Raw genomic sequence first — 13,715 nt, 5'->3', positions numbered from 1 at the left:
TTGCAGCAGATATGTGAGTATAGGGGATCACAAGAGAGACCTGGGCATTTGGAGTCAGAGAACTTAAACTGTGAGGTGTTTGCTCTTTGTCTGTAACTTTGAAGTAAGCATAGACGCAAACACTATGTGTGTATACAAAAATAATGTGTGCACATGTGTATGCACGTGTATAAAAAATGAAAACTTGAAGAAAGGGATAGGCGTCTATTCTAGTAGCAATGCAAGGCCCCAGGCAGTAGCAGGAGAGGTTTCAGGGGGTAGTGAGGAAACGACACAGCCTGAAAGGGACACCTGGAGCCAAAGATGGGACCCCCACTGCCTGGGTTGGGCACCCTGCACAAAAGTCACCGTGTGTTCCCTCCCACATTGCTGGTAGGAATTCTGAGAGTTTATTACACATCTGGTGCAATATTCCATGCCATCGGCAACCACTGGTACCCACCCACTCTGCCTGTGTTGTCTCCAGGATGGCATCAAAGTCTGCTGGACCTGCGTGAGTTCTGATGTGGTCAGTTCAAGGTCATCCTCACAATATAAGTTTTGGTTACAATGCTCTTCCAACACTGAATCTATTAGGAGTTATTCAAAGTAACTTTTTCACATTGTTCCTCCAAAGTAATACATGGATAATTTGGAGAAGCTCCTTTGGGCTGTTATTTTTATTTATGCTGCTAGACTGGCTTCCCGGTTTCAGATCAGATAGGCTCATTTCCTTAAATCTGTGTAAAATGTATTGAATCAAGCAATGATTTCAATAATTTTATGCCTCAATTCTGGTAGAAATATTTTATAACTATCTGCAGGGAAGCATCCACTTGACTGGTTTAAAGTTTCTTGGCAGATTCATGATTATAGTGAATGTTTTACCACTTGGAAGAGGGGATTGCTTATGAAATACTTATCAAACTTTCACTCCCTTCATCATCAGATTAGTGCAGCCTTGTGTACTAGTTGCCAATTGCAGCCAGTTGCACAATCTCAAAATGCTGTCTGATGATTTATTGTGACTTTATGCCCCTTCTGTAGACTTAGATTAGGATGTAAAGGTTACAACTCTTAGGCTATTTGGAAGCATTGTTTTAATATAAGCCCATAACATTTCCTGCATGTTAACAATTTTGATAATGCTGGCAAGTAAAAGACTTTTCTTCATTTTCAAGTAAAACTATGAATGCTTCTATCCCATTAACCAGTTCCTAAAATGATTTACCATAAGTCTTGAAGCTCCTACACTGCAATGATGGCATTATATACGGGGAGGGGAACTCTGGTAGTTACTCTGCAGTTATTATGTGCTTAAAAAAGATTTGTAAGGGTTTTCTAAGACTTGTACATGCAGAAACATAGGCAGTTTCATGCTTTAGAGTATCTTTGTCCACCCCACTGCGCTTGAGCATGATCCCTTGCTCAAGTCTTCCTGAACTGCCTAGTTTCTTCACATACACTTCCAGTGCTGTCTGTCCTTGAGTGCCAACAATTGAGTGACGTATAACCACATTGGAGCAGGGATCAACTTTGTTGTATTCATTTTCTATGAATCCCTTTTGAATTTAAGAGCTGAGAATGATGATGGTCATCTTTTGACCTTCTTTTCCCTGGAGGAGAGTCTAGGCCCCTAAATCCTGTCTGGGATGCTACAGTGCAGGGTGGGTGAACAAGGTTTTCTGCAACAGAAATATGTCAGTTATGCAAAAATAATGTTAATTTGTTAATAGAATATCAATTTGTAAATTATTTTATTCTGTTTTGAATCCTATAAAACTAATTTATACAAGAAAGCTGCTGATTAGTGTAATGGTACCACACGAAACTGTAGTAGTGCAGCAACAAATATTTGTTTTATGCTGTTTTGTAACAAATATAGCTGTTTTTAGAGCAGCAATGATATGATTTGTCACATGAATTTTTGTTGGAAAGTACTAAAGTATGGATGATTTCATAGATGTAATGAGTATGAGCTTACTGCTAATGTTAAATGATGGGGAAAGTGAAATTATTAGAAAGACTTTGTGTACATATATGAAGCAAGCTATATATTTGTCCTTAAGGACAAATCAGCAGAGAAATTTGTTAAGCAAGCATGTTTTACTGTCTTGATTTATTTATTTTTTTTTTCCTATTTGATGGACTACCTGTTAGCTGATCCATTAGATGTCTAGTGGAAATATTTAAAATAACTATTTTAAAATGACATTTCCAGTAATAAGCCAAGTAAACCGAATACAAAAATACTGTCTAAAGATGATAATAGGGCTCATGTAATACACAGCAAATTGACTGTGAGGCATGTCTCATTCAAGAGTACAGTTGCTGAAAATTGAGAATTCACCTCCTGACTCCACAGAGATGTAGTAGTGGGACAAGGTGTATATGGTCCCACTGCAAGTGTAGAAGTGATAGCACTGTGTCTTGAAAAATCAACCTGATTGGGGCTAGGAGGAAATCTTACCTAGGAAACACTATCAGTTTCTCTTAAGCACAATTTTGTTTTGGATACCTCTGACTGACATTATATGGTGGTCTGGCCAGGGAAGCAAGTTCTGGAAAGCAAACTCCATCTCAGTGCACACTAAGGTTTAGAGCAGGCTTGTGCAGTATTTCTAAGTCTGAAGACGCTAACTCTATTCATAACTTGAACAAAGGAAAAGTGAAATAAGTCAGAACTTGCTCATTCTGTGAAAGAGTTGCAAAGGTTCCTTAACACATGAAATTACATATTTTGTGTTCAGAACAAGGCATAAAGAAACGTGGGGGTTGTGAATGACAAGTTTCAGTCTTAGAAACAGTAAAAGTTTGAACATTTAACACAAAAGACCTTGAAAATCAAAATGGTTGAATAGTGCTCTTTGCCTGTCTTTTCCATGATATCCAGTCTGACATGCAGAATAAGATAGAGAGCTACTTGTGGTCTTTTTCAAGGAGAAGCAAAGTGTTTTCAAATAATGCTTTAAATATTTTTCTCTATCTGAGGATATTAAAGTGGAGAGAAGAAACAAAGGGAGAGAGATTTCCAGGTCTCTCCTGACTACAGAGACTGCTTTGCTTGCTAAAAATAAACTTTTTGCTTCTTCCTTAAACTCTAAAATTTGAGCAGCGTGACTGCATTCAGATCACTGCAGTTTCAGCAAACATCGGTACAAATATGCAAGCCTGCAGCATGAAGGCCACTTTCATGGTCATTGCTGCTGTTGTGTACTTCTTCCCAAAACATAAGTTCCTCAGTCTTTCATGGTTGTCTGACTCCAGTTCTCACACAATGTTTTCTTCCATGTTATATGAGGGACGCTAAAGTGAAGGAATTAGAAGAGCGGAACAAACATGAGCAATGCCTTTCAGTAGTCCTTTGGGGTAAAGGTATGATTCAGGATTCAGAAGTGGGCAAGCTGCTTATGGCATGGCAGAGCTGGCTCAGATCTTCTCTGAAGTGTGGGAAGAAATGTGACTAATGCTGCCTCGAGGGTGAAGGGGTGGTGTAGGGGGGAGGAACTGAGCTGGGCTGTAAAGCCAGAGGACTACCAGGCTGCTTCCACCAGGGCAGGGATGATGGCAGCTGTTGTGCTGGTATGAGCCATGTGCACCAGACTCCTTTCTCCCTTGGTTGGTAGAGCAGCAAGCCCAGGGTGGTGGTGGCACCTGATTTTATTTGGTTGGTTTCCAGCACCGATAAAGTCGTCTGTGCCCAGTTTGTCATCCTTGGCAGACTGATGTCCTAGGCAAATGACAGTGCTTTAATTTATAGCTGGCTGTGCCTTGCTATGGGTCAGTAGCAGAAGCAAGAATAGTAATACAGATCTTCTGGCTCTGTTGGTACAAAGCTTTAACAACCAAATGGACAAGCAGCCACCAGCTTCTACAGAGCTTAACCAAAAAGTGTTCTTTTCCTACCTTGGTTATAAAGAGCTAGGTGAATGGAAAGACAAGATACTACTAAGGAAATGAAAAACATAGAAGAGTATGAGTGCTTCTTGTTCACCTGTTTTTGAGATGTGAGGAGACAGTTGCCATAGAAATGCTATTCTTTGCTTGATGCGATGTGTACTGGTTCTATGAAGCCATTGGTTGTTGTCATAAATAGCTTTTCATAAATTTAAATATCTCAGAATAATGTAAGGGGAAATGTGCCCCTATGTTTTCTTACAGAAGATCAGATTCGGTAAGATCTGCTTTTACTAGACAGAGTTGGGCATCAGCTTTTATATATGGTCTTCAAAGTGAATGTAAATTCAGTTTTGTTTTAGTAGTAGCAAAGGACAACATATGTTTTTCAGGACAGTTTTGTCTTTTAGGACAGTTTTGATAGAACTGAACCAGCAAATATGCGTGATTTACATTAACAGGCTATAAATTTGCAGACGTTATTTGGGCACAGAAAACAATTTTGGCTGTTTAAAGTGATGTATTCTGTAAGGGGAAAAAAGCACTCTGTAAAGAAACAGTTTTCAGCTGATAATAGCCTGAGATAATCAAACCTTCATAAATATGGCTAGTAAGTGTATTTATAAAGGGGCAGATAGCAGGAAAGACGCTTCTCAATTCTTTTAATATTTATTAATATCTATTTATTGCAGTCATGTGCTCTGGCATGGCTGGAGGTAGTAGCAGCACAGAGTGGAGAGAGAGCACTGAGTGTTTTGAACAATATGAGCTTTGGGTATGCTTTCCTGGTTGGCACCTTGTTCCACAGAGGACAGCAGAAAGCAAACTCCTTCGGGCAGAAGCTATTCATTAGAACAGCGAAAGCCAATCTACCACAGGGAAGGAAGAATGACCTGTACCAAACAGCCTATTGAAATGACATTTAAGAAAGTAGAGGCTTTGAAAGTACTTTGCAGATGAAAAATTCAGTCCATGGCTACGTTTAGTGGCTCATGCTATTTACAGATTTTTGGCAGCCAACCAGTAAGTTCATAGATTTTTTTTTCTTTTATTCAGAGATAAAATAGATTTATTTTTCTTCCCTTCAAATGGGAGCAAATCTGTTTATAGGAGACTAGACCCTACGGCTAATGAAGATAAGGCCAGTTGATGTTCTCAAATAGCTTTCTGGACCAGCACAATATCCTTAAACAGTCCTTTGTTCTTCAAGAACAGAGACAGATTTGAGGAGGGAAAAAAAAGTGAAGAGACTTTTGCTGCTTTCCCTTCTTATAGTTAGATTTGGAAGTACATAAAGACAAGTCAGTAGTAATTCATTATAAAATTTATCTGGCCAGGTGGATGTGCTGTGTAACATACAGATGAAGTGTTTACTCAAAAGCTGCAGTGAAGTGTTAATTTGCTACTGCTGTGCTGCCCTTCTACTCTAAAAGGATCTTTCTAGTCCCTCATGCCTTAAAAAAAAAAAAAAAAAAAAAAAAAAAAAGAGAGAGTATGTCAGCTGCAGCCTAGTACCTTAATTAATGGGAAGGCTAAGTTTATGTGAGACTCTAGGTCAGAGATTTAGTGTTCCCTACTCCTTTCCATGGAGTCTGCTAGCCACTATAAATTACCAAAATGTCCACTGCTACCCTGGTGGGGAAGAATGAACTTTACAGCAAGGCAGCACCCAAACCATCCTCAGGGCACAGCAGTCCAGTGCTTGACTTGCTCTAGGGCTTCTCTGAATAAAGCAGGCAAACTTCAACGCCTTGTTTTCAGTCTTGGTTCCTCCCAGGTGTCCTGCGTGGAAGTGTTTTGATTTAGTCCTGTTCTGCTGCGCTTGTTATTAATTTTTATGTTGTGGCAAAAGTGCAAGAAAAGTATGCTCAGCTCCTATGGTGGTGAGGAGAGGAGTTAATGGCTCCCCTGTGGTGGAATCAATTGAGCAGAACTTAACATCACCCAGTGATGCAGATGCTGTACAGGCACCCTGAGGACATGGAGCCTAAAGGAAATGCCATCAGTCACCCACTGAGTGGGATTCAAGGTGCAAATCTGTGGTCTAGGGCTGTGGACATGCCCTCTGGAGGGATGCCATTGCTTGGCACTCTGTGTCAGAGAACTTGCCAACTGACATCTAGTTTGTTACAGGGTAAACTTAATTTTGCACTATTGATTTCCAGAAGCCTAAAGCCACAGTGAAGCTTAGTACTCTGTTTCTTGCAGTTACTGTAAACAAATATGTGCTGTGTGGTGAGAGCATAACTACTAGTTCAATATTACAACTACAAACATTTATTCCTAAGAGTAGTGCTTTTATTCATCATTAAATAAGAAATTGCAAGCATATTTTCTCAATATCAATAATGATCCTGTTTTCACCTTTTTTACCTCTGACTTACTAAATATCATTAATTACAACAGAACTCGATCTCCTGAAATAACAAGATTGTCTATCCTGGGATGGCCTACTGTCAGGCTTTCAAATTTGAGGGCTCATAGTTCTCCAAGGTAATTTACACAATGCTGCTAGCATCTTAAAAAATAGTCATTTCAATTTGTAAACAACATTCCTTGAAGAATGGCAATCTATTGTCAATGATCTTGCACCATGTCTTCACTTCTCTGTTTTTGCAACCAGAGACAGGGCAAATGTTATCCATGCTCTGTGTGACAGACATCCCTCTTCTCTAGAGCAGAATGTATATTCTGCTCTAGAGAATTTTACCCATTTCAGTAAGATAGAGCAAAATGTATATTCTGCTCTATCTTACTGAAATGGGTAAAATTGTTGCCAGTTGGTACGTGGATCTGGTGGCATTGCTGCCTATTCCTGCACAAAGTAAATGCATATTAATAAGTGATGGATAACACACTTTGTACTTCTGTGGTTTTATATAACCTAACCTTAAAACCCTTTACATATTAATTCTTAATGACAGCTTAATATTATACTCTGTTCTTTCAAAAACAATAATGAAAAAAAAAGTATAGGAAGGCTAAATGCCTTGTCCTACCTCCCACAGGAAATGGACAGGAAAGAGCACAGAACAGACCTCTAGATCTTCTTCACCTCAGCCTGCACTCTGCTTGTAATGCTCCCATTGCTCTTGACAGTACTCCGTAACCTGACTATGGAGAGTGTTTTCAGGCAGAGGGGTTTACATCATCAGGAGTGCCAAACATAGAATCCACCTTCAAAAAGAGATGAGAGCAGAGGAGTGCTTTCTAGTGGTATGCTGACATGCTTAGTGGCTTGAATCAGGGGAACAGTCTTTTCTTTTTGTCTTCTTTCCCTGAGTTAGCCTTTCCCTTTGGTTAACAATACCAGCTATTCTCACTCCTGGTTAGAAGGCAAGATTTCCAGTGGCTTTGTATGTGTGTCCCTGTAGTGCAGGGAGAGGTACAAGGAAACCTTCCTGGAAAACATGCTATCTCAGTGTAAGGCTGCTCCATTTGTGTCCTTCCCTGCAGGAATCAGTATGAAGAATATGGATTTTGCTAAACAGGAGAGGTGTTGCAAGCAACTTTTATCTTTCTGGAGACCACAGCCTGTGCTATGAGATGCAGCTCCACAGGGATCCATCCCCTTCCACACTATTTTAAATTTTGGAGCTGGAGTGGGCTTGATGCTTAGCAGAACTTGCCCCCTTATGCGCTTGAAGCTTCTTTTGTTATGGTAATTCTAGATGTAATGATTCCTGGAAATGTTTGTATTTAACTTCTGATTGAGAACAGCTTGATACGCTCGAACCACTGTGATCTCCTACAACAAATAGCAAGGCAATAAATTCAGTTCTGTAAAGCACACAACTGTCTTCTCTCAAAGAAGAGGAAGTCCTTTGGCTTTTCAAACTTTCAGTAATGCAGGATAAAGAGCAGTGCAAAACTTCCCACTCTGTGTGTATTCTAACTGCTGTAAAGTCTGGCAAATTTTTAAGAAATTAAGCAGTTACCTTAATATATCTGCTTCTGAGTTGTGGATATTGAAAAAACATTAAGCAATGTGTTGCAAGATTTGTTATTCCGAGCCCATTAAAGAATGTTTTGGTCTCTGGCCACCTACACCTGCAATAAGAAAATATCCTGCCAGGAATACACAGACTGCAGTGCACAGGGCACAGTCCCTGAAGTGGATGTGTCTAGCTCTCAATTTACAAAGACATGTACCCCTTCTTGGAGTGGGTGGTGTCTCTTAAAAAACTCATTTGAGAGGCAGATGGAGCATCACTTTGATGTTGTGGTGACAGTTTTGCAAGGCTCTGTTACTAGCCTGGTTACAGCAAGAGCATCACCATTCTGAGTTAAGATGCTTCAAGCAGAATCAGAACTAAAGACATTAGTTTAATCTGGATTAATCCAGCTCCAGAACACTTACTTTGTGACTGCGTTTAATGTTTTACCTCCCTGCTATATCCCCTGGCTGCTTTTTATTTTCCTGTATCTTGAAATCATTTTTTTTTTTTTTTTCTGCTTTAGATTCAGGAGGCAGGCAAAACCTGATTCTGTTCTCAGAGCCTGGCTTGAGAGCTTTATACATGTATATCAACAATCCATCTGATGGAGAAAAAAGCGAATAACTTTTCAGAGATTTTGAGACAGGACAGTAAATATGTTCTAGCAAATAACATGGAGTAGGAAGAAGCACCATTTCTTGATGCTTCTGGGTTTTTTAAAGGCTTCAGCTATCTAATGCCTCTACCCCCCTGTGTTGTCACAGCCCAACAAGTGTGCTGCTCTCCATCCTAAAAACCATGTGTGCTTCAGCCTCAGGGTCTATCACTCCTCCTCACACTGGTTGCTTCTGCAAAGAATGAAATTTGCAGGACTAGGCCTTGCAAACAAACTGGGCTGGCTTTACCAAATGATGCTTGGAGTACAGTACTCCACACCAATGGGCTGTAGAGATTGCTTGGCAGACCTGTACCTGTACCCAAGGGTACTGAGAGAACTGGCAGAGGAGCTGGCCAAGCCACTGTCCATCATTTATCAGCAGTCCTGGCGATCGGGGGAGGTCCCAGTTGACTGGCGGCTAGCAAATGTGACGCCCATTTACAAGAAGGGCCGGAGGGCAGACCCGGGAAACTACAGGCCTGTCAGTTTGACCTCAGTGCCAGGGAAGCTCATGGAGCAGATCCTCCTGAGAGTCATCACGCAGCACTTGCAGGGCAAGCAGGCGATCAGGCCCAGTCAGCATGGGTTTATGAAAGGCAGGTCCTGCTTGACGAACCTGATCTCCTTCTCTGACAAAGTGACACGCTGGGTGGATGAGGGAAAGGCTGTGGATGTGGTCTACCTTGACTTGAGCAAGGCTTTTGACACCGTCTCCCACAGCATTCTCCTCAAGAAACTGGCTGCTCTTGGCTTGGACTGGCGCACGCTTCGTTGGGTTAGAAACTGGCTGGATGGCCGGGCCCAAAGAGTCGTGGTGAATGGAGCCAAGTCCAGTTGGAGGCCAGTCACTAGTGGCGTCCCCCAGGGCTCGGTGCTGGGGCCGGTCCTCTTTAATATCTTCATCGATGATCTGGACGAGGGCATCGAGTGCACCCTCAGTAAGTTCGCAGATGACACCAAGTTAGGTGCGTGTGTTGATCTGCTTGAGGGTAGGAAAGCTCTGCAGGAGGATCTGGATAGGCTGCACCGATGGGCTGAGGTCAACTGCATGAAGTTCAACAAGGCCAAGTGCCGGGTCCTGCACCTGGGGTGCAATAACCCCAAGCAGAGCTACAGGCTGGGAGAGGAATGGTCGGAGAGCTGCCAGGCAGAGAAGGACCTGGGAGTATTGGTGGATAGTCGGCTGAATATGAGCCAGCAGTGTCCTCAGGTGGCCAAGAAGGCCAACGGCATCCTGGCTTGTATCAGGAACAGTGTGACCAGCAGGGCAAGGGAGGTGATCGTCCCCCTGTACTCAGCTCTGGTGAGGCCGCACCTCGAGTACTGTGTTCAGTTTTGGGCCCCTCGCTACAAGAAGGACATCGAGGTGCTTGAGCGGGTGCAGAGAAGGGCGACGAAGCTGGTGAGGGGCCTGGAGAACAAGTCCTACGAGGAGCAGCTGAGGGAGCTGGGCTTGTTCAGCCTGGAGAAGAGGAGGCTCAGGGGCGACCTTATCGCTCTCTATAGGTACCTCAAGGGAGGCTGTAGCGAGGTGGGGGTTGGTTTGTTCTCCCACGTGCCTGGTGACAGGACGAGGGGGAATGGGCTTAAGTTGAACCAGGGGAGTTTTAGGTTAGATGTTAGGAAGAACTTCTTCACTGAAGGGGTTGTGAGGCACTGGAACAGGCTGCCCAGGGAAGTGGTGGAGTCACCTTCCCTGGAAATCTTCAAAAGACGTTTAGATGTAGAGCTTAGGGATATGGTTTAGAGGGGACTGCTAGCATTAGGTCAGAGGTTGGACTCGATGATCTTGAGGTCTCTTCCAACCTAGAAATTCTGTGATTCTGTGATTCTATGATGTCGTATTTCAGCCTCCCTCTCTTCACTGCCTGCTGGCGTTTGTAGGATTAGTGTTTCCTCTAAGAAAAACAAACAAACAAACAAAAAACAATTCCCGTCCATAGAGAAGTGTTTCATTTTAGAAATCAAAGAGCCTTTTCCCTGGATCTCTTTATTTGACTATGTAGTTGGTATCTGTTTTCTAGATGGTTAAAAAGTTTAGCAGTCTTAAATATATCTGCTGTCCTGGCATGAACATTAAAAGATGGGTAAACAAAACATAATGCCTTGCTGCCAGGTGCTGACATTCTGCTTTGCAGTCAGTTTGGAACAGAGCCCCCTACAATGAAACCTCTGTAAACCTGTACTCAAATGATAGTGACCAGTGTGCTTGCGGTGGGACGTTTAAGTGGCATAAATCAGCCACAGAACAAGGTAGAAGATACCCAGTTTCTGTTTGTGGAATGCTGTGAGCTTTTAAACTTGTTGAGCTATGTGGGTGTTCATAGGCTGCGTGGGCATGAATCACCCTGTTCCCAGATGTGCATGATGTTGAGGTCAGTGATAGCAATTTCTGTCAATGACTGCCTGGTGAGGCACCCACAGGAGTCGTTTGTTCCTTTTACAGTTGAACAATAGGACCTCAAAGGAAGAAAATAAGTAGTTTACAACAAGCAGAGAGCCAGGAAAGAAATTATTAGCTGGAGAAAAACTCATCAATCCCCTGGGGGTGTTTAAAAAAAGACTGTCTTAGGAATTTTGCCAGGTTTTTGGTCTGAAAGCACCTAGTGAAGAAAAAGGACAGAAGTTGCATAAAGGTGTAAACTTTGCCAGCTACTGATTTTGCAGCAATCTGGAGACCTTGAGAAGCTTGAGTGTCCTGTGAAAGATCTGGATGCTGTCCCACAGGGACTCAAAGGAGTAAATTGTCTGAGAAGAGCTCTAGCAGAACATTATTAGCTATGTTTCACATCTGGACTTCTGCCTGTAAATCTTGGGAAATCTTGTAAAAGTTGGAAATCTTCCCTAGAAGTATTGTTTTTAGAGTTATTGGTAATATTTATCATTCTTTCAAGGATTATGATCACATTATTCAAATGGTGCGTGTGTTTACAGGCTAGTATATTCAAGGTTTTAAAGACAAAAGAATTAATGAAATATCTTTTCATATAAACTTATATTCTTCTGTGTGTGTGTGTGGGGGGGAAATAAATACACATTCTGTGGATATACATAATTCTATGACATGAGTATAGGTCATTCTAACTGTATAGATTTTACATATAAAACATGCGTATGTAGCAGTGGCCTATAGATTGGATGTGTGGGAGACAGGAGAATAAATAATTGAAGTGAGGGCTAGGATCTAATGTTTGGGCTTAAGCTAATATATCAAGAATCTGGAAAAAAAAAAAAAAAGTAGTAACAACTACTTAATTTATAGAAACTTCTTAATATATCCCAGGAGTGGCTTCTCCTATACATTGTTGTTCACCTGGTTTTTGTTTTTATTTTAAAGTAAATACTGTTAAAAACAGCTACTGTTAGGCTCATCAAGATCTCAAAATACTCAAATGTTTTCCCATGAGATGCTGCAGATGCACACAGCACCACCCAGAAAGCCAATGCTGATTCTGTAGGCCACCAAGTCAAGTAGGCTGTGTTCCCTACTCCTGTCAGTGCTGGGCTGCTAGGAATGAAGCAGAGAGCCAACAACAGCTATTGCATTTACTTTTTCTGTACTGGAGGCTATGATTTCCATGAATGCTTAGTTGTAGTGTTTTTTGTTAATATGTGGTCTTAACAAACCTCACCTGTGCATGGTCTTCCTTTCTGCCAGTCCACCCCTTTCTCTCCTTGGTCAGAATGAGGGGAATGGAGACACAGAGACTTGGTCTCAAGCTTTCCTACCTTTTCATTGAAAACTCGCTGCTGACAAGGGAACACAAATGCTACTGAAACAAATAAACTAAAATAATAATAATAATAAAAGCAGCCCCCACATATGAAGCGGCAAGATAGTCAAAACTGTTTAGTAGAGATGCAGTTATTTTTTGGTATTTATCTCTTTCCCTGAATTGTGATTGTCTGGTTGTAAATAAGTTCAGTACCATAAGCAACAGCATTTTAAGCACTGTGCATGCTGTGTTGAAAAATATCATTGATATAACGTGAAGATGAAAGTCAATTACTATTTTCAGTGCTGCTTGGAGCATTTAATTTAGTGTTCAATACAAATGAAATAAACTACTTTCACAGAATTACTTAACATTTCTCTTTGTGGTTCTACTAACCACCATCTCTTTTCTGAATTATCTGCTCTCTTAGAAGAATACTTTTGCCTTGACTAAGAATCGTATGAAGATTTATCCCCTCTTAAGGAAACACCGAGTGGGAAACTCTAATAGGAGTGAAGTAGGGATTCATTATGTCTAAATATCAAAGGTAACAAAATAAGTAGTTGCTTTAAACTAATCTATTTATTAACCCATTAAGCCATGGGTAAGATTTTTTTGTTTTTTTTTGGATTATATTTGTGAGAGTCATGATACTTGTGACAATGAATGATTACTTTATAATTAAAGGCATTGCTACAAAGGGCAGGCCCCAAACGGTCTGCATCTCAATGCATTTGAAAACAAGGGAAAGGACAGGTAGACATGCAACACATCTGTACCTTTTGCTTTCAAGTATAGCTACCCAAATAATTAACCTTGTGACTGCTGCAGTTGTTGTAGTTGTTGTTAGCTAATGAGTTAACCATCTCCTTATGTTGATGCAGTAGTGATTACAGGCATCTACAGATGTATGGTGTGCAGTGTTTAGATTCAGAATATTGCTTCAGCCTTCATATTCATTAAAGATTCTATTAAAACAAGGGCTTTGACTTTGAATGGCAATTCTTGCAAAATTTCATAGAGTAAGAGCAAAGATGTGTCAAAGCCTGAAATGTAACAAAATTAAATCAATGAACAGGAATAAAACTGTAAAATTTTCTCCCTTCTGCTTTGGTGTCCAAACGAGTCTTTGTTATCATTCTTGCAGAAAAGGAATCATGAGAGACTGGCACATAGGGTGTTTCCAGCTTGAAAAATGTTCCTAGAACCAGGTACAGCTTCATCTATCTGCTGCAAAGCATGGGACAGATTATCTATGGTTAATCATCATTTCACTGCTAGTGAAGGTGCTGACCTGAAGGTGCTGCCAGGGAGAGCTGACCGAGTTTTGTCATAAGCAGGGGAAGGTGTGGAGGCTGAGTTCTGCTTTAGATTATGGCAAGGAAGAAACTGATAACTTTAATGTTGTTAGTTTTGGTTCAAGTGAGATGGTGCGCCTATTAACTCAGTGGCTTATCAGTGCTGCATGTACTTTACTAACCTATTCCTAGGCTTCTGTTCTTGCATGAAGGCCCATATTTCTGCAAA

At 41.2% G+C, this 13,715-nt stretch overlaps 1 protein-coding gene across 5 annotated transcripts in view; it reads right to left on the bottom strand.

Moving 5' to 3' along the window:
• HTR1F (5-hydroxytryptamine receptor 1F) overlaps window positions 1-13,715 on the bottom strand; it is a 118,197-nt gene that overhangs the window by 26,119 nt on the left and 78,363 nt on the right. Inside the window, exon 3 of one of the 5 annotated variants that reach the window (XM_084533400.1) lies at window positions 6,876-7,053. The exons of 3 other annotated variants lie outside the window; for them this stretch is intronic. The gene's annotated coding sequence lies outside the window, so the exon portion shown is untranslated. The remainder of the gene's footprint in view (window positions 1-6,875; window positions 7,054-13,715) is intronic. One more of the 5 variants, XM_084533401.1, reaches the window with a different exon arrangement.

The sequence above is a fragment of the Aythya ferina genome (assembly GCF_964211825.1).
Source record: "Aythya ferina genome assembly, chromosome: 1".
NCBI classification, from domain to species: domain Eukaryota; kingdom Metazoa; phylum Chordata; class Aves; order Anseriformes; family Anatidae; genus Aythya; species Aythya ferina.
The sequence above is the reverse complement of the archived record's forward strand: the minus strand, read 5'-3'. Positions and strand labels throughout refer to the sequence as shown.